Source organism: Symphalangus syndactylus, chromosome 11, assembly GCF_028878055.3.
Source record: "Symphalangus syndactylus isolate Jambi chromosome 11, NHGRI_mSymSyn1-v2.1_pri, whole genome shotgun sequence".
Lineage (NCBI taxonomy): Eukaryota > Metazoa > Chordata > Mammalia > Primates > Hylobatidae > Symphalangus > Symphalangus syndactylus.
The window spans coordinates 50,334,760-50,356,912 of NC_072433.2; the positions used below are offsets into that span (position 1 = coordinate 50,334,760).

The 22,153-nt window shown below is 42.9% G+C and overlaps 1 pseudogene; it reads right to left on the reverse strand.

The window, feature by feature from the left end:
• Nucleotides 1-2,989: 2,989 nt before the first annotated feature.
• Nucleotides 2,990-13,502, reverse strand: LOC129492631 (protein FAM90A5-like; annotated as a pseudogene).
• Nucleotides 13,503-22,153: the final 8,651 nt, after the last annotated feature.

A 22,153-nucleotide genomic window follows, 5' to 3' on the forward strand; every position in this document is an offset into this window, starting at 1 on the left:
TCCTGAATGCGGTCCCTGTTTGCACCTCTGGGCCCTGGGATTGGTCTGGTTTAGCAAATGAGTGAACAGAGCTTGGCTCTGTGTGTTGGGATGGGCACCTGCGCTTGCTCACAGCTGCTCCCCGGCTCTCCCAGTCATGCCTGGGTGTCCCTGTGTCTCTGGAGTGTCTAGGAAGTCCAGCAGTCCTCTTGAGGGCCCAGCACCTCTTTGTTGGCCTGCATGTCCCAGCCTGTACGTCCATGGCCAGCTAGAGCTACCACTACCTTTTCCTGGTACCTGGGAGCCCAGGCCTGAGTCCTGGAGGCAGGGGAGATGCGGGGATAATGTCCTGGCCTCCCGGAGCCCAACTCCAGTAGGTGGGGAGTGCTCATGACCCTGCAGGGAGTGCAGGGCGTTTGCCTTGACTTGCCTGAGCCTCTAAAACCTCACATGTTCCTTGGAGGTGGGTGCAGCTTCCTCCTACTCTGGCCTTGCAGGCCTGGGAAGGGCGTCCTTGGTCCCTCGAACCCTCACAACATTTTCTCTTCTACTGAGGTTTCAGGAACTGCCTTTCCCCTCTGGAAAGGAGGACAGGCACCCTTTCATGTTTGATTCTCCTCAGGGTTTTGGACCTCGGCTGAGGTGGGAACCTCCTTCATCCACATGAAAGGCCCAGGCAGGGCATCCTCACCAGCCTGGGCCTCTGGGTAGGTTCTGAGTCTGGTCGCTGGAGAGGCCACTTCTGTGAGGCCCAAGACAGCAGCCTCTGCAAAGGCCATTCTCTTCTGTGTCCTCAGGGTGTCAGGACCCACCTGTGTCCAGGAAGTCCCCACTGGGACTAGATTGTCCTTGGTGCAGCCCTCCAAGAGCTGACCAGAGGCGGATGTGGTACACTGGGCCTGGGCTCTGAGGAAGCGGTGGTAGCGGGGGCCAGGGAGGACCCAGGCTCTAGGGCAAGGGAGTGTCTAACCTGGGTAGAGCTGGGCCCCATTCAGGGAGTGGCACTCCAGGGTTCTGTTGCAGGTGGAGCTGGGGCCAACTCAGTATCAAGTCCCTCTCCTTCCACCTCCAGGACTCACCCAGGGGCAGGTGGGAGCTCCAGGTTCTCCTCCTCCTGCTCCTCCTCTTCAGGTGTTTTTTCTTGCTTTATTTCTGTGAGTCGAGAAATTGGGGCTGTCCTCCATATCAGTGAATTTCGACCCTAATCATCATGACTTTGTTGAGGAAAAGAGTCATACTCTGCAAAATATTTGAAGATATTTATTCTGAGCCAAATGTGATTGACCATGTCGTGTGACACAGACCTCAGGAGGTCCTGAGAACATGTGTCCAAGGTGATCAGGGTGCAGCTTGGTTTTATACATTTTAAGGAGTCATAACTTCAACTAAGTGCATTTAAGAAATACATCGATTTGATCCAGAAAGGTGGGACAACTTGAAGGAGGGGCCCTCCCAGCTTATAGGTAGATTTAAATTATCTGGTTGATGATTGGACAAGTTGATCTACGACCAGGGATCTATTGAAAGGAAATGTTTAGGTTAAGATAAAGAGTTGGGGAGGCCAAGATTTACTGTGCAGAGGAGACCTTCAGATAGTAGACTTGAGAGGGAGTAGGTTGCAAAACGTTTCTTATTGGATTTAAAAGGGAGCCTGGCTCTTTCTTGATTATCTTCTGTGTCTGGAAAGAAAGACAGAGGCATTCATCATTGTGGTCCCGTGGTCACGCTCCTTCTGCTGTCAGAGGAGCAGAGAGTTGATCTTATTGATTCTGGATACTGATACTTTCTAGGTGATCTGGATAATCAAGATAACGACCCTCAACAGCGGCAGAAAGGGAGCAGCCATCTGGTGTGTCTCAGAGAATCCCGCTCAGTTCCCAGGGCTCCTAGATGTGGAATCCTGGTCAGAGTTATTCCCAGGTCAGAGAATGGAGATAGCCTGTGCACGATGGGATATCCCTGCCTAGATCTTTCACTGAGTCTCTACCTCAGCTGCTCTTAGGATTGGGGGAGAACCACGGAAAGGCCTGGTGTCAGACATCCGGAAAGACGACGGGATGAATATTTTACCTCTGAAGTACATCCCAAATCTAGGAGTTAACTTCAGCTTTGCTGGGGTCTACTTGGGGAATGAAACTGTGCCTGGTTCATACCCACATCCGGAAGGCACTTCATGGTGGCCGTCGCAATTGGAACCACACACTTGGCGTCGGCAGTTGAGCCAAATGGGGACTCGTGGTGCGAGCAACGCTCCCCACGTGTTAGCGTGAGTGAGATTCAGTTGGCGGAATTTTACTAGGTGCGTGCTGGTAGAGTGGGGTTGAGGTTTTCTTGCTTCCGTGGATGTGTAAGAAGTCAGAGGTCCTGCCCTGCCCTGCGGTCCCCTCAGTCAACTCTGTTTCGGGGACATAACGATTTGGATTGCTAACAAGTCGGGAAATTTTCAAGCCCTTGGAAAATCAGTTAAACACAAACACGGAATGAGAGTCAAAAGACAACATGTCATGTTTTTGAGAATTTTATTCACTTCGAAACAAATTAAACACACATATTTACAAAGGCATTCCGGAGCCCAGTTTTTGAGGCTGAGGAAGGACCCTGAGAGCGCTTTGCGCAGCACGCCTCCCAGCGTCCGAAACACTGCTCTCTGGGCGGGGCACAGCGGAAGGGCTGCACCTCTCAGGATTCCCGAACTTTTCCCTTATTCAGTCATCTAGAGAGCAAATACACAGTCATTCCCCAGTTTCCTACTGACGTCCCAGCGGAAGTCTGACCCCTGCGCGTCGCCCGGTTTCTTAGGCAACGAATCACTGGCACGGAAGCTTTTCCTGGTGCGTTTCCGGGGAGCCATGCGAACTACAATGTCCCTCACCAGAATTCAGTGAGGCAGAGTCCCCGCATCTACTCCCTGCCTGGCCTGGGCTCCCACATCCGCAGAAGCGCCACAGCCGGGGAGCTTCGGAGTCACCGCACAGAGTTCGCTCGCCTCTCTGCGCTCCTCTGTCCCACAGTCCCCTCCAAGTCACGGGAGCTGGAGGCCAAGGAGCCCCTGCCACCTGCAGTCTCACTCCAGGTCAGAATCTCTGTCCTCTGAGGAGGAGGAAACCTGAAGGTCCTCATAGAGGACACTCGTGGGGAAACGAACACAGGGACCCTCAGACTTCTCTGAGACATGAGGGCTCTGGGCGTGGAAAGCTCCCGGCTTCTGAGGAGAGTGAAATGAGGGAGCTGTCAGGAGGCTGGAGCTCCACCATCCGTTTTCCAGTCTCCGGAAGAGCACTCTGTGAGGCCGGGTCCCATCATGTCTGGCCGCTGGGTGATGGGACATGGTGCAGGCCTGGGCAGTAGGCAGGCAAGGTCTGCTGTGCGGAGGCTGCCGGTCGATGCTGGGCACCTGGGCGGGTGTCCTCCTGCCCATATGGGGCGACGTACTTGGTCCAAGGTCGGTTGCGGCTGGCGCAGGTTGGAGAGTCTCCGGGGCCCCCAGCTCACCTCCCTGGATGGTGTTTTCGGGGATCTGGAAGGGACCCAGTCTCGGCTTCTTGGGGAAGTTCAGGCAAGCCTGAATCGGAGCCTGGGCAGGTCTCTTGGCTCCTGGCCTGAAGCTGAGATTGGAGCCTAGGCCCAAGCTGTGTGTGGCAGCTGGCGGGCAGGGCTGTGAGGTCACCGCAGGACGTTTGTCTTGTGCCTGGGGGCTAGTGGCCTGGAGGAGGCCGTGGGTTTTGGAGGCAGCCTGGGGAACTTCTCGGCAGCCACCCTCAGGGCTGCTGTGTGTCGGCTTCCCCACGAGGAGAGGCCCTGGGCCCTGGTGCCTGACTGCAGGCTGAGGGATGTCGGCCGCAGCCCCTGTCTGTCGTTCCTTTGGTCCAAGACCTGAGGAGGAGCTCAGACTGGCTTTTCTAAGGGGAGATAGTGAAGCCGAGACGGAGCCCCTGTCAGACCTTTTGGTAGCTGAGCGATCAGTGAGGACAGGGTCCACGCGTGGCCTCTTACTGGTTGTGTGGAGCGGCACTGGCCTGCTTGCAACCTGAAAGACAGGAAACCACACACGTTACAAGTTCCTCAGCGTCGAGCCGACAGGAAAATCAACCATATCCAAAGACAAGGGGCACGCGCCATGAAATTCTTAATACGGAATCGACAGGCGGTCCTTGGAAGTAGGGACAGACCCTCCACCTGAGTGCTGGTCAGGACAAGACACATGAAAGGTGCGCTCTCGAGCTGTGTGTAGCTGATCTAAGCACACCATTGTTCGAAAGAACAATGTCTTGGGCATTAACTGGATCAAAGCGCCTCCACTCAGCCTTCCTCGAAGTGGAAGGGACTAATGCCTTTCTGAAGGCAGGTCGGTGTCTCAAGCGTTCTCAGGACATCTTCTCTGAAAACACGCATGTTCCTGGGTTTAGCCTTCTCCATGTTTGAGACCTCTGAGGGACTAATTTCCTCATGCCGCTAGGAACATGTTGTTGGCAGGCTTGCCGTAATTGGACAGAAAGAATGCAACAGGAAATACGGCGTCTTCAGATGCCTTCACCTGGAATCAAATGGACCTGGAAGGATCGTGGAGTCCCTGACCCCAAGAAGGCAAGAAAGAGGGGTTCCCCGATTCCCTCCCGCAGACGGGAAGCTGAAAGGAAATCAACCAGGGCGACCTAGAGGAGAAAAAGACCAGGGGCCCGGGGTGACACTCACCCTCAGATCATCACAAGATTCCGTGGATCCTCTTCGATTTGGCAGCGGCTTCTCTGGAGGTTTCCCGGAAAATATCTGGAGGACAGCCTTCCTCTGAGGGTCTTATTGCCTGCAGAACAGAAAAAGGTCAGGCCGTGCCCCCTGACTTTCCCCAGGAGACAGGAAGAACCTGTCTGGGGCCCAGTCCCATTCCGTGTTTTGTGATACAGAAACGGACGTCTGGTGCCCTTTGCGCCTCTGCACCTTCCCTCACGTGCCAACCTTCCCATCCTCCAGATGGCCCCCCAGGCTTCCCAACTAAGGACTGTGATTTGGGCTCCATTGCTTTTCCCCCTGCCATGGGGAACCTGCAGAATCAAAAGAGAATTTGTGTGTCAGAATGTAAAAAGGAACCTACTTCATTGGGGAACCAGCTAAAAATATGCAGATAAATTATGATCTGGTACTCTGTAGAGGATTATTATAGCAAAGAAATAATGATTTAATCGGCACTTAAAAGAGTTAAGACTGAAATCTAGTACTAATCCTTAAGGTTTTCCTTTGAAACAATTTTTCTATCTGCACTTTTTTTTCTGCTGAAGAGACATTATAGTGAGACCATTTTGTGTGCCAAGTAAGTTTTAGTCTTATCATGGCTGGCTGGATTATTTGTGTAAAATGCAGCAAGAATTGATTGGCCATGTAGACTCATTTTAAGTTGGCTTTGCCAGCACCTTACCTAAAAATGTACCACTTTAGTTCAAGTCTCTAATTGTTTTAACGACTCTTATTGAAACTTATGCAAACAACTATATTGTCATAAAATTAGGATCTGAAACTTTGAGAACTCAGAAAGATAAATTTGCTTACCAAAACAAACTTCATCAAAATGAATTAAAGAAAAAGATTGTCTGGACCCTCCTTTAACAAGAGCAGTGGCTTTCACACAAGATGTTTGTTTATCTTGGAAATGTCGTGCACAAACCAAACAGCTCCTGAGAGCTGTCTATCAGGCACTATAGAATCTAGCAGCTCCTCATAGAGTTAGATTAGTCCTCTTTCAGTTTTACAATATCAAGGGTGAGATTTTCCTCTCTACCCTCTAGATGGCGTTTAATTCTTTCCCATTGGTATTCTGTTTCATTGTAACTGAGGAATAATGCAAAAATCAGACGTATTCCAATCACATCGCATTTGAATTCTAGTCTCTAAACTTATGATGTGATCCCCCATTCAAGTTACTGTCTGATAGAGATCATTAATTTGATTAACTATCTTTTGATCTATTTGGGCTTAAGAGTTCCATAATTTCATAGAATTATTTTGCCATTTATCAACAAATTAAAGTTTGCCAGATGAGTGTAAAGCCACACCAGCCACTGCAGCAGTAGTGGTAACCGCAATGAGGCCAATTACAGCAAATATAAGAGCAAGTATAAATCTTTTTGAACGAGATAAGAGTTTTTTAAGGATCTCAGTTATAATATGAATGGATGGTGATGCCTCCCATGGTCTATTTAGAGACAAAGGGATCCAAACTCCTTCTGTGGCTCTAATTAACAAGATAGTTTGATTTTTATCAAAGGTTGAGTTAATGCAAGTAAACAAGCGATATTCGTGGCAGGTGATAAAACGGGTATTCATGCCAAGAGTAATATTTCCTATTGCTAACATAAAAGGTGGCAGGACACAACTCTGAATCCAAAAGGTCCTGTTAGAAAGAAAAGAAAGGACGTATTTATCTTTACCTCCTTCCCCTTTATACTTATTATATTTACCTTCTCAAATTTTGATTGAACTTTGAGCCATAGCTAATTTTCATAATTCTGAATGCTGCTGTTCTATGGCAGGAGATATCATTTTTGGACTAGGAGTGACAGTGCCACCAAGGCTCCATATGATAGGGCCATCAGCTTCCGTCTCGATATACTATGTATGGTTCTCTTTCCAACAATTCCATCAGCTTATTTCATTTTTTCTACAAGAGGGCCTTCTGGTGCAATTTTTCTTAAAAATCCCCTTAGGGGACCAATCAATGATGATTCCATAGGAATTATTTTGTAGCACCTCAGCCTTACTTGCTATACAATTTTCCCAATTCCAAGCATCCATACCATCAAACCAAACTCTGTTTTGTTTACATCCATGTTTGTCTGGGTGGAACTGCTGAGTTTTAGGGCTAGAATGGTTATATTTTAAACTTTGTCCTGAAATCATATGTAAAGTTGCCTGTGATTTATTTTTTCCAGGGATTACTGCCAACCAGACTTGTGTGCCCATTTGTAAGCATCCAGTGGCAGGTCCTAGGCATATTGGAGGATATTAATATCCTATTGATATATTCATTTTCTTCCCTTCCTCATTAGGATGCATTGGCCCTCAGTTATCTATGGGCTCAAGCATCCAGGTACTGTCATTAACAGCACCTCAATAACAGGGTCCATCCAACTCACAGACCTAATTAAAGGAGGAAATGGGACATATGCCAAATAAGTAAAATTTTGAGTTGCTCCTACAGTAGGGAGGCTTACTGCCACAGTGAGTACTGCCAGCATGGCCACCATTAGGTTACTAGTTGTTTTTGGTTTGTTCTGTGCTCTCAGATTGTCGTCTGCCATCTGTGCCAGTTTCTTGATTTGTCCCCATGTTTGGAGGGTCTGCCTGGTGACTATTCTAGGTCTTTTCCTTTGTCTCTGAGATGTTCATTTGTGCCATCACTTGTATGAGGAGTTCTGGCTCTCCCCAGAGTCTTCTTTTCCTGGTGTGTCTCATGATAGATCATTAGATGTTTAGTGGGCATCCACACAGGCACCTGATTGTCACCTGGAGAGACACAAGCAAATCCTCCTCCCCATGTAATTATTTTTCCTTTTTCCCAACTTTTTGTATGTGCATCCCTCCATCATATATCTTGTCCAGCTTTTTTATTTTCCTTTTGTCCTATTAAGTGTTGTTCAGTGGCTGTCATGGGTTGATCTTTTTGTAAATTTAAAAAATGTAATTTTAATAAAGCTAGGTGTAATTGTATATGTGGGGTTTTATATTCCTGGTCTCCCTCTCTCTGTTTTTGTAACTGAGTTTTTAAGGTACGATTAGCTCATTCAACTATTGCTTGTCCTTGTGAGTTTTATGGAATACCTGTAGTATGAGTAATATTCCACTGCTGAAAAAATGCAGCCATGGCTTTGCTGCAATACCCTGGACCATTATCAGTTTTGATTTTTTCTGGGATTCCCATAAATGCAAAGTAAGAGAAAAGATGTGTTTTAACATGAGCTGTAGCTCCCCCTGTTTGACATATGGCCCAGATAAAATGTGAATAAGTATCTACTGAAACATGAACAAAGGACAGTTTTCCAAAAGCAGGAATGTGTGTTACATCCATCTGCCAGAAGGAATTTGGAGATAAACCTTTAGGGTTAACTCGTGCTCCTTTATGTGGCAGATGCAAGACTTGACAGGCAGAGCAGTGTTTTACAATCTCCTTAGCCTGCTTCCTGGATAAGCCATATCTTTCTCTGAGGCGTGCAGCTTTAAGATGGGTTAAGGAATGGAATGTTTGTGCATCAGCAAAAGCCACAGAAACCAGTGCATCTGCCCTTTGATTAAGTTTAGTCAAAGGGCCAGGGAGGTTAGTGTGTGCTCTTATATGAGTAATATAGAAAGGGGAATGTCTTTGTTGTACTGCTTGTTGTAAAGAATGAAATAAAAGATTAAGTTGTTCATCAGTCACATTGCGAATTAAAGCACGTTCAATATTTTGTGTGGCTTGCACCACACTTTTTGGACAGGGAGCACTTACTGTTTAAGTTAGAATCACCTTGTAAGGTAGAAAAAAGGTGAGACATAGCATAGGTAGGAATGCCTAAAGTTGGATGAATCCAATTAATGTCTCCTAATAATTTTTGATATTCATTTAAAGTTTTTAAATTATTTCTTCGAATTTGAACCTTTTGAGGCTTAATAGTACTTTGTTCTACCTTCATTCCTAAATATCGAAAGGGAGTAGAAGTTTGGATTTCATCAGGGGCTATGATTAATCCTGCTGCAATTACAGCCTTTTCTAACTCTTTGTAGCATAGTATTCATTCCTCCCTAGTTTCAGCTGCACATAAAATATCATCCATGTAATGGATAATATAACATTTTTTAAATTGTTCTCTAACTGGCTTAATAGTTTTTCCGACATAAGTTTGACAAATAGTCGGGCTATTTAACATGCCTTGTGGTAATACTTTCCAATGGTATCTGTCCACTGGTTATTTGTTATTTATAGTAGGAAGAGTAAAAGCACATTTTGCCTAATCTTGGTAGCTAAAGGAATGGTAGAGAAGCAGTCTTTTAAATCTATCACTATTAGAGGTCAGTATTTTGGGATCATTGTTGGAGAGGGCAGCCCTGGTTGCAGTGCACCCATGGGTTTAATTTTAACTGCCCTCAAATCTGTTAGCATTCTCCCTTTCCCTGATTTTTTTCTTAATAACAAACACAGGGTAATTCCAAGGGAGAAAGTAGGCTCTATGTGTCCCTTTTGCGATTGTTCCTGTGCTAATTTTTTAAAAGCCTCCAATTTTTTTCTGTTTCAGCGGTCATTGCTCCACCCAAACTGGTTTGGCACTTAGCCAAACAAGAGGAATGGGAGAGGGAGGCTCAGCAATGGCCACATCTAAAAATGATACCTGAATCCACTTTGCTCTGTTTACCCTTTTAGTTCTAAAGGTTCTGGTTGGCCACTTTCATTCTTTCCTAATCCTTTCGCAGGGAGATATCCCATATTTTTCATCATTTGTTTACTGTTATTACTATACTGATCCATAGGAATAGATATTTCAGCACCCGATTGTTGCAATAAGTCTCTACCCCATAGATTGACAGGAATAGGTGTAATAATAGGTTGAATTGTCCCTTCCTGGCCATCTGGCCCTTGACATGGTAAAATCAAGAAACTTTGAAAAACTTCTGAAGCAGCTCCTACTCCAATACCGATGGATGCCTTTTGTTTGGGCCAGTCCCGGGGCCATTGATTTAAAGCAATAATAGGAACATCAGCTCCAAAATCCACTAACCCTTCAAAGTCCTTTCCCTGAATCGTTACTGTACAAATAGGTCTCTTATCAGACACTTGATTAACCCAATATACAGCTTTTCCTGCTGGGTTAGTACTACCAATGCCTCCTGTTCTTTTTACAGTGCTGCTTCCCAGTTTTGTATAAGGTAACAGCAACAACTGAGCAATTCTTTCTCCTGGAGAAGCAGACCATGGTGTTGAGGAACTAATAACTAGTTGAATCTCTCCGGCATAATCAGAATCAATTATTCCTGTATGCACAATGACACCTTTTAAATTTAACTAGACCTTCCAAGCAATAGACCAACTGTTCCTGAGGGTAAAGGGCCCCTAACTCCCATGGGAACCTTCTTTGCCAGCTCCCCAGGAAGTAAGGAGACAGGAATTGTGCTGCAGAGATCTACAGCAGCACTGCCTGCTGTGGCGGGGGATAATTGTTGTACATTTGTAAGGGACTGACTGTGCCTGATATTCCTTGGTTTGTTGAGGGACCTGAGGCGGGCCCCTCTTCCCATTTGCTGAAAGAGGTTGCCCATCTTTACTAAATTTAGAATGATACCGATTTGCCCAGTGATTGCCTTTTTTACACCAGGGGCATACACTGGGACTTTTCTGTTGATTTATGGTAATAGTTTTGCCTTTTGATTTCCTTATCTACATTCCTTTCTTGTGTGTCCAAATTGCCCACGATTAAAGCAAGAGCCTGAGAAGTGGGGCATATTTTTTCCCACCTTTGGTCCAGCCATAGCTTGAGCTAAAAAGGTAGCCTTATGTAAGTTACCTCCAATGCCATCAGAAGCCTTAATATATTCAGCCAAATGAGTCTTCCCTTTCATCGGTCTAATAGCATTTTGACATGCTGCATTAGCGTTATCATATGCAAGAAGCTGTATTACAACATCTTGAGCTCTTTTGTCAGTTATGGCCTTTACACAGCCTCCTGGAGCCGAGCAATAAAATCAGTATATGGTTCTTTAGGTCCTTGTTGGACACAACTGAAAGAAGGATATTTTTCTCCTGTAACATTTATTCTTTCCCATGCCTGTAAGCACACAGTGCGTAACTGAACAATGGCAACATTCTCCATTACTGCTTGATTTTCTAATCGACCCCAGTTAGGGCCGACTCCCATTACCTGTTCAAAAGAAACAGGCACAGGTGGCTGTGCTTGTGTGTTTTCCCTTGCCTGACTTTGTGCTTCATCAGCCCACCAGGTTTTAAACTGTAAGTACTGAGACAGAGTGAGGACAGATTTTGTTAAAGTATCCCAGTCATATGATATTAATCTATTCTCAAGAGCCACATTTTTTAGTAAGTTTGTACAAAAGGAGAATTTGGCCCACATTGACTAATGGCTTGCTTAAATTCCTTTAATAGCTTGAAAGGAAAAGTGGCCCAATTAGCTATATTTTGCCCTTCTTGCTGGGTGATAGTAATGGGAAATTGCCATGCTTTAAGATCTCCCTCAGCCCTAGCGTTTTGAATAGAATTTTGTATAGCACCACCAATTGCTCCAGGTTTTGATGTTGCAACTACAGGAGCAGTAAGTTTTATAGGTAATTCATTTTCTCGCCCATTATGGGGAGGGGGAGGAGGTGGCCATTCACTTAATTCAGCAGGTGGAGCCCATGGGCTAGTAAAACATACCCTTTTTAGTTTCCCTTTCTTTTCTTTAATTTCCTCTGGTTTTTGCTCCTCGCATCTAGAATCTGAGGTTAGTTTTTTACACTCGTTTTCCTCTTCCTCATCTGAATCTGTGTCATCATCTGTTAGAAATGGCCCAAGAGCTGCCTTTATCAATGCCCACACTGACCAAACAGGAGCTGGAATTTTGGCTCCTTCTTTATACCCCTTTTTAAAATCTCTGCCAATTCTTTCCCATTCATCCAACTCCATAGTCCCTTGTTCTGGGAACCATGGGCAAAACTGCTCTACTCTACTAAAGAGTGTTAATAATTTCTGAGTACTAGCTTTCCTTCCCCCTCTCCATAATAAACACCATAGAAAGTTTAAATAAGCAGAATGTTTGCTTTCATTCTGTCCCATTATTACCCTGGTTCTTCTGAGCACCCAGCTTACCCACCGAGCTTCTTTCAGTCTTCCTCGGATGTCCTTTGACGATGTGTCCTCCACTTCCACACACTCTAGCACTCCTTCACTGGGGTCTTCATAGCCCCACATTGGGCACCAGAAATGTTGGGGTCATCAGACCCAACACCAGGTCATGGGGACTACGAAGTCCCGCGGAGTCAAAGGAATGAGACAAAACAAATTAAGAGTACATACGGTGGGTCCAGGGGGCCAACGCTAGTGTATAGAGGCTGCAAAGGCCCTGAGCTCTGGAAGCCTACACTATTTATTGGTAATCAAACAAAGAAGCAGATGGTGAGGATGTGCAGATGTGGGGGTAGACAGGTGAGGATGTGAGGATGTGGGGGTAGAAAGTAGCGGTGCATCAAGCATAGCTGTGACAGTTTAGCATATGCTCTGCTACTTGAGATAAGGGAGAACAGGTTCTTTAATTCATGATACAATCAATCTATGATCTTGGGAGAGCAAGGAGCAAGGGGCCAGCGAGTCTGGACACATTCCAGAGGCTACAAGGGGTTTTATGCCCTGAACCCTGGGTTCTCTCCAAGCCTCAAGGGGTGTTATTCCCTGGGCTTACATTGTAGTGCAGCAGGGCAGCCTTCCACCCTTTGGCACAGAGCTCGGTGTTCCATAGGCCACAAGGGGTTTAGACCCTGGACCCAGGACATGTTCCAAGACTCTTTTACATTATGTCAGACAAGCGAGCCCTGCCTCAGCTCTTCTACCAACACTATGCATTTAAGAGATGTTGAGACGGAGTCTTGCTCTGTCACCTAGGCTGGAGTGCAGTGGCGCAAATCTTGGCTCACTGCAACCTCCACCTCCTGGGCTCAAGCAATTCTCCTGCCTCAGCCTCCCGAATAACTGGGATTACAGGTGCCCACCACCATGCCCGGCTAATTTTTGTATTTTTAGTATAGACAGAGTTTCACCGTGTTGTCCAGGCTGGTCTTGAACTCCTGACCTCAAGTGATCTGCCTGCCTCGGCCTCCCAAAGTGCTGGGATTACAGTTGTGAGCTTCCACACTTGGCCCAGTATATATAATTTCAAAACAAATATTACAACATATGAATTGGCATTGCAGTGGGAATCAGAAGAGTTCTGTGATCATGGACATTTTGGCGGGAATAGGTGAAATAATTGGCTATTACGTTTTGTATAAGAAAATCACCACCTGTTATTCTGTCCATTTTGGAGTAGTCAGGCTGAGGTGCACACAGTGTATGTTGTAACTTTTTGTGTAGCCATGACACACACTCTGCAACCCCAGACCAAGACAACTGAAAATTAAAGCATATGTTTTGTAGAGTAGTACAAAATGAATGGCATTTATGCATGATGAAATTATTTCCTAGTTACCCAATAAGAAATTAATAATGCAACAAAAAATCATATAAGCCACAAGAGAAAGATTAAATCCCTTGTGATAGGAGGAGGAAACCCAGACTGATCCTAGATTTTGGTGATTGATCCTAGATGGGTTTTGTGGACGCTTACATATTTTCTGTCATCTGTGCAGCTTGTTTTCTTTTTTCTTTTGTTTTCTTTCCTTTTTTTTTTTTTGAAACAGGGTCTCACTGTGTTGCCCAGGCTGGAGTGCAGTGGTGTGATCTCGGCTCACTGCAGCCTCCACCTCCCAGGTTCAAGCAATTCTCCCTCTTCAGCCTCCTGAGTAGCTGGGATTACAAGTGCCCGCCACTACAACTGGCTAATTTTTGCATTTTTATTAGAGGTTTCACCACGTTGGCCAGGCTGCTCTCGAACTCCTGAACTCAGATTCCACCCGCCTCTGCCTCCCAAAGTACTAGGATTACAGGTGTGATCCACTGTGCCTGGCCTGCAGTTTGTCTTCTAATAGCCAGCATTCTCTTTAGTAGTCCCAGTGGCAGGATGGGACAACCAGAGGTTCCCAAAGGAAAACCTCACGTCTGGATACCAAATATACTATTTGGTTAAATGATAAACTTTTTCACTTGTCATTTCCTAGCACTGATGTAAACAACTTCTGGAGTTTTTCTTTACAGTTCTATGTCTCTTGAGAAAATATTTTTCCAGCTTTTTTGTAGTTGGCAAAATACAATTGCATCTATTGGGTGAAAACTTAAACATAGCATCTGAAATCATAAAACTTCTAGAAGAAAACATTGGGGAAAAGTTTCTTTTTTTAAAATTTTACCTTAAGTTCTGGGATACATGTGCAGAACGTGCAGGTTTGTTACATAGATATCCATGTGCCACGGTGGTTTGCTGCACCTATCAACCTGTCATCTGGGCTTTAAGCCTAGGTATTTGTCCTAATGCTTTCCTTCCCTTTGCCCCCCACACCCCAACAGGCCCTGGTGTGTGATGTTCCCCTTCCTGTGTCCATGTGTTCTCATTGTTCAACTCTCACTTATGAGTGAGAACATGTGGTGTTTGGTTTTCTGTTCCTGTGTTAGTTTGCTGAGAATGATGGCTTTGACATTGGTCTCAACAATGAATTTTTTGATTTGACATCAAAAACCCATACAATATAAGAAAAAACAATCAAGTGGGACCACATTCACTAAAACGTTTCTCATAGCAAAAGAAAACAATAAACAAAATTAAAAGTCAGTCTGTACAATTGGAGAAAAATTCTGTAACAATATATCTGAGAATGAGATTATATATCAAACACATAAGGAATTCTTAAAACTGAACATCAATAAAGAAATAACCCAGGACCTGAAGAGATATTTTTCCAAAGAAGTCCTACAATGGCCAACAGACATTTGAAAAGATGCTTAGCATCACGAATTGTCAGGAAATGCACATCAGAACTGCAATGAGCTATTACCTCACACAGACTTGTCAGAATAGTATCTATTAAGAAGTCAAAAGATAATGAGTGCTTATGATGATATGGAGAAGGGAGAACTCTTGCACACTGTTAGTGGGAATGTAAGTGGATAAAGCCATAATGGAAAACAATATGGAGTTTTCTCAAAAAATTAAAACTAGAACTGCCACATGATCCAGCAATCCCACTTCTGGATATTTATCTGCCTGGGTTCATTTTGTGCTTCTATGACAGAACACTTGAGGCTGGGTAATTTATAATGAATAGATATTTATTTTCTCACAGTTCTGGAGGCTGGAAAGTGCAAGATCAAGGTGGTGGCATCTGGTGAGGGCCTTCTTGCTACACCATCATGTGGCAGAAAAGCAAAAGCACAAGGTACCAAACTAACCTTATGATAGTGACATTAAACCCAACTATGAGGACAGAACTTTCATGGCCCTATTATCTCACAACCACATTTGCCACAACAAAATTTCAACACGAGTTTTGGAGGGGACAAACATTCAAACCATTAAGAATATCCAGAAGGAATAAAATTGCTATCTTGAAGAGATATCTGCACTCCTATACTCACCACAGCATTATGCATAATAGACAAGATAGAAAAACAACATAGATGTCTATCAACAGAAAAATGGATAAAGAATATATGAAATATCTGTTAATATATCTATTTGTCTATAAATGAAATACTATTCAGCCCTAAGAAAGAAAATCCTGCCATTTGCAACAACATAGATGAACTTTGAAGACATTATGATAAGTGAAATAAGGCAGACATAGAAATACAAATTTTGAATGAACTCATTTTATGAGGAATCGAAAAAAGAGTAGAACTCATAGTTACAGAGAGCAGAATGGTGGTGACCTGGGGCTGAGGGATTGGGAAAAAATGAGAGATATAGGTCAAAGGGTACAAACCTGTTGTCACAAGATAAATAATACTAGAGACCCAATATACAGCATTATGACCATACTTAATAATTATATCTTGTATACTTGAACTTTGTTAAGAAAAATGGATCTCAAATGAACTTACCACACTAAAAAATCGTAACTATGTGACATGACAGATATGTTCATTAGCTTTATTGTGGTAATAATTTCACAATATATAAATATATCAAAACATATATTTTAGTTTTTACACTTTAAATACAGTTTCTATTTGTCAATCATACTCCAAAAAAGGTGGGAAAAGATTGTGTAACGAAACTAATATCTAGTCACATGTAAACTGTATTTAAGACCATTTGAAATAATTTTTAGATTAAATTTAAAATCTAAATTGGCATAATTTTTTAAAATTTTACTTTAAGTTCTGGGATACAGGTGCACAACGTGCAGGTTTGTTACATAGATATACACGTGCCATGGTGGTTTGTTGCACCTATCAACCCATCATCTAGGTTTTAAGCCCCGCATGCATTAGGTATTTGTCCTAATGCTCTCCCTCCCCTTGCCCCCCACCTCCCGACAGGCCCCAGTGTGTGATGTTCCTCTCCCTGTGTCCATGTGTTCTCATTTTTCAGCTCCTACCTATGAGTGAGATCATGCAGTGTTTGGTTTTCTGTTCCTGTGTTAGTTTGCTGAGGATGATGGTTTCCAGCTTCATTCACGTCCCTGAAAAGGACATGAACTCATTCTTTTTATGGCTGCCTAGTATTGCAGCCATACCACAATCCAATGTGATTGCTGGGTCAAATGGTATTTCTGGTTCTAGATCCTTCAGGAATCACCACACTGTATTCACAGTGATTGAACTAATTTACACTCCCACCAACAGTGTAAAAGTGTTCATATTTCTCCACATCCTCACCAGCATCTGTTGTTTCCTGGCTTTTTAATGATCACCATTCTAACTGGCGTGAGGTGGTATCTCATTGTGGTTTTGATTTGCATTTCTCTAATGACCAGTGATGATGAGCTTTTTCTCATATGTTTGTTGGCCACATAAATGTCATCTTTTGAGAAGTGTCTGTTCATACCCTTTGCCCACTTTTTGATGGGGTTGTGTTTTTTTCTTGCAAATTTGTTTAAGTTCCCTGTAGATTCTGGATATTAACCGTTTGTCAGATGGATAGATTGCAAAAATTTTCTCTCATCCTGTAGGTTGCCTGTTCACTCTGATGATAGTTTCTTTTTCTGTGAAGAAGCTCTTTCACTTAATTAAATTCCATATGTCAATTTTGGCTTTTGTTGCAATTGCTTTTGGTGTTGTAACCATGAAGTCTTTGTAAATTGGCATAATTTTTACAGGGACAAAAAAGTTTTTCTGAAGAAGCATGATTTAAAAGCTAGAATTGAATATTTAGCTAAAATGTTTGATTTTTATTCATTGTTCATTTTAAAATTCTTTTTAGAGATGGGGTCTTGCTCTGTCACCCAGATTGAAGCGCAGTGGTGCAGTCACAGCTCACTGCAACCTCAACCTCTGGGGCTCAAGGAATCCTCCCACCTCAGCCTCCTGAGTAGCTGGCATTACAGGCACTCACCATCATGCTTGGCTAATTTTTAAAACTTTATTTTTGTAGAGATGAGATCTTACTATGGTGCCCAGGTTGGTCTCAAACTCTAGCCCTTGAGCAATCCTCCCAGCTCAGCCCCCCAAATTGCTGGGATTACAGGTGTGAGCCACTGTGCCTGGCCTAAAATACTTTTGATAAGAGTAAATTAAAATATTTTCAAAAGTGAAAATTTTGAGAGATTTTATTACCAACAGGAGCTTCTTTAGGGTACACGTCAAGAAGGAAGAAACATTTTCTGGTATGAAATTAAAATGAAAAAGAGTAAGAGACTTAATATGGGAATATCAACTATGGTGAACGCTGAACTAAAGAAACTAAAAATTCCTTGGTAGGTTTCAAAAGTATTTAGATATAATAAAAGTATAATTCTTTATATTTTTCTGCATAATCTCATTTATATGTAAAATCTAATAAAGTTTAGCTAAAAAAAATAGAAAGTGAAATAATGGTTACCAGAGGTTGATGTGGTGGGAAGAAATTATAGAATTTTTGATTGAAGGGTACAAAGTTTCAAATAGACAAGATAAGTAGATTTTGAGATCTATTTTACAGCAGCGTGACTATAGTAAACCATAATGTAATTGTATATTTTAAAATGACTAAGAGTAAATTTCAAATGTCTTACCACAAATAATGCTGGTAAGCGAGCTGATAGATGTTATTTAACTCAATCATTCCATATTACATGCATATATTCAAACATCACATTTTACCCCATAAATTCATTCAACTTTGATTTGCCAATCAAAACTACTATTCATACTTTAAAGAGAAAGAAATAAACTTTAAGAAATTTGACAAGAGAAAAAACTGATTTTTTTTAAATCTCAGAAAACAGACACATATATTTTTCATATATATATATATTTCAAATGACTTGCTTCCTTAGTGATGTAAGTAAACTTTTTTTTTGAGACAGAGTCTCACTATTGCCCAGGCTGGAGTTCAGTGGCATGATCTCTCACTGCAACCTCTGCCTCCAAGGTTCAAGCGATTCTCCTGCCTCAGCATCCCAAGTAGCTGCGATTACAGGTGCCCGACATCATGCCCAGCTAATTTTTGTAATTTTAGTAGAGGCAGGGTTTCACCATGTTGGCCAGGCTGTTCTTGAGTTCTTGACCTCAGGTGATCTGCCTCCCTCAGCCTCCCAAAGTGTTGGGATTACAGGTGTGAGCCACCGCGCCCAGCCATAAGTAAACTTATAATGAATAGTCTAAACCCAACACTCAGGAATAAAATGTTTATTTTTAATATTCAAAATAATACAATACTATAAAAGACAGCCCCTAAAGCAACTGCTTAGAGTAAAATTATTTCTACATTTGTAAATAAATTATTCCTTCACTTGTTAGGGAAAAGATATTTGAATATATATTTTAAACTACATTTCAATGTATTAAATCAAATGAACATATGTACTTGGCAATAAAAAGTTTATTAAACAAGTAGACAAGAAAACTTGCCTTCTTTTCTGATTTTAAAAGTGACAAACACTCAGGTGCTTATTTGTCTAGTGTTACTGGAGTGCTAAAGAGAAGTACTCAATGAGAAATGTTTCCATATTTATATCCATGCTGGGTGTGAATATATGGGAATTTTCCAAGGGTAGTATTATAAACATTCAACTACTATTATAGCCCCAGACTGACTGATTAGAATAAACATGGGTTACAAACCACTGATGTGGCCATCTTGTTTTTAGGCTTAACATTGATCAAGATCTAACAGAATCAGCAAATGACAGCTACATGCTGGGTGCTCTTCGGGCACCTTTATTTGCATTAATTGCTTTAATTTTACCAAACCCCTAAAGTTAGGGATGCAATCAGGAACCAGCTCATATCGAATTTCAATCTTAACAATTATGCCCAAACACCATATCAACCCAATGCTTGTTTTAAATCCTTACCTAACATTTTGACTTTGAATTTTTTAATTTAGTAAAAATAAAGAGAAATTTACAAACCACTTCTTTTTATCCATAGATAGTATGTAGAACTTAATTTTTCGTTTAAAGTATTCATTACAAAGTCTGAAACCAACACTTCAGTAAATGAATTATAACAATATTCCTCTTATGACTTAAAAGAACCATTAATTTTACTTTTGAAATATATTGAGTATTTATATTTAAAGTTAAAATGAGCCTATTATTATATAGAAAATTTGTTGTCTGCATGAACCTTGTCATCCATTGAGTGGTCCACAGTTGCTAGAAGTTTCAGAAACACTAATAAGAATACTGTTTCTGATTGAATAATTAAAGAATGTTATGCTTTTTCAGTGACTAAAATAAAATAGATTGGAATTACTGATCAGTAACTTACAATGTGGTTTAAATGTTATTTAATGAATACATGTGAAGTTTCTCTTAAACTCATTTTAACAAATTACTTCTACTGTTTTTCACTTCTATTAGAAAAAAGTATTAAAATTTCTGTTATTGCAAGCCTATAAATTTTATTCAGATCTAGGCATAGCGCTAATCTTAAAAGATCTGTATGCTTAGGATTATAAAAAGCCTGTTGCCATTCACACATGGAAGATAAATAACTGCTTTTCAGTAAACCCAATGGGGCAATTGTGACTCACAATTATAAGCTATTAAAATATTAATACTATCACCTAGATGACACTTTTAGGTATCTGCACGTTCAAGTTATTTAACTTATAATTCAAAAATAAATTTTTATAAAGTATAAAAAAATAATTTTTTTAGTTCTTAAATACTGTCATTGTTTCTAGTTGAAATAACATTAAATTTTAGAGGCCATGGCTTTAGAAACAAGAAATGTCATGGTTGACTCCGCTTTACTTCCTGCCTTATTTCACACAAACACAGCAGCACAAAAAAGGCCAGAAATGCTACAACTTGACTGGAAATACAACAGTACCCTTCTAGGGAGAATATATGTGGGAGCATATTTACTTGAAATTCATGATATATTTTGTTGAAGTACAAATATGGCAAGTAATAAAGACCAAAATTTTACAGGGCAATGGAGTAAGAAACATACTCTAAAATTACCTTCTAACCCATTATTTCTTTTCTCGCTAGCATGGTTGTGAGGGAATAAGCATTTGCAGCAGTATTTTTTTGTTGTTGTTGTTGTTATTGACAGAGTCCAGCCCAGGCTGGAGTGCAATGGCACGACCCCAGCCCACCACAGCCTCCGCCTCCTGGGTTCAAGTGATTCTCCTGCCTCAGCCTCCTGAGGAGCCAGGCCACAGGCACGTGCCACCACACCCGGCCAACCTCTGCACTTCTAGTAGAGATGGGGTTTCACCATGCTGGTCAGGCTGGTCCCAAACTCCTGACCTCGTGATCCGCCCACCTCGGCCTCACAGAGTGCTGGGATTACAGGCATGAGCCATTGTGCCTGGCCCACAGCATGGTCTTAAATAACCTACACTCTCTGCTTCATCATTTTTGGGGTATGGCCCTAAGACATTTATGATTTTATTAGAAAAAATGTTTTCTCTTTCTAATTCAGAAATTCAGCATAATTTCACAGGTGGATCACAAGGTCAGGAGTTTGAGGCCAGCCTAACCAACATGGAGAAACCTGGTCTCCACCAAAACTACTAAAATTAGCTGGATGTGATGGCATGCACCTGCAGTCCCAGCCACTCAGGAGTCTGAGGCAGCATTGCTTGGACCCAGGAGGCAGAGTTTGCAGCGAGCCAAGACCACAACACCGCACTCTAGCCTGAGCAACAGAGAGAGGCTCCATCTCAAAAAAAAAAAAAAAAAACTCATCTACAATAACTGTAGTAATTATACTTTGAAATAAATTTAACCAAAAAGTGGAAAAATTGGCGGCTGGAGCCAAGATGGCCAAATAGGAACTGCTCCAGTCTACAGCTCCTAGCATGAGTGATGCAGAAGATGGGTGATTTCTGCATTTCCAACTGAGGTAATATGGGATCATCTCACTGGGGAGTGTTGGAAAGTGGGTGCAGGACAGTGGGCGCAGTGCACCGAGTGTGAGCTGAAGCAGGGTGAGGCATCACCTCACCCAGGAAGCCCAAGGGGCAGTGAATTCCCTTTCCTAGTCAAAGAAAGGGGTGACAGATGGCACCAGGAAAATCGAGTCACTCCCACCCTAATACTGCACATTTTCAATGGTCTTAGCAAATGGCACACCAGGAGATTATCTCCCACACCTGGCTCAGAGGGTCCTATGCCCACAGAGCCTTGCTCATTGCTAGCACAGCAGTCTCAGATCAAACTGCAAAGTGGCAGCGAGGCTGGGAGAGGCGCACCTGCCATTGCCAAGGCTTGAGTAGGTAAACAAAGTGGCTGGGAAGCTCGAACTGGATGGAGCCCAACGCAGCTCAAGGAGGTCTGCCTGCCTCTGTAGACTCCACCTCTGGGGGCAGGGCATAGCCAAACACAAGGCAGCAGAATCCACTGCAGACTTAAATGTCCCTGTCTGACAGCCTTGAAGAGAGTAGTGATTCTCGCAGCATGCAGCTGGAGATCTGAGAATGGACAGACTGCCTCCCCAAGTGGGTTCCTGACCCCCAAGTAGCCTAACTCGGAGGCACCCCCCAGTAGGGGCAGACTGACATCTCACATGGCCGGGTACTCCTCTGAGACAAAACCTCCAGAGGAACGATCCGGCAGCAACATTTGCTGCTCACCAATATCTGCTGTTCTGCAGCCTCCGCTGCAGATACCCAGGAAAACAAGTCCTGGAGTGGACCTCCAGCAAACTCCAACAGACCTGCAGCTGAGGGTCTTGACTGGTAGAAGGAAAACTAACAAACAGAAAGGACATCCACACCAAAACCCCATCTGTACGTCACCATCATCAAAGACCAAAGGTAGATAAAACCACAAAGATGGGGAAAAAACAGAACAGAACAACTGAAAATTCTAAAAATCAGAGTGTCTCTCCTCCTCCAAACGAATGCAGCTCCTCACCAGCAATGGAACAAAGCTGGATGGAGAATGACTTTGACGAGTTGAGAGAAGAAGGCTTCAG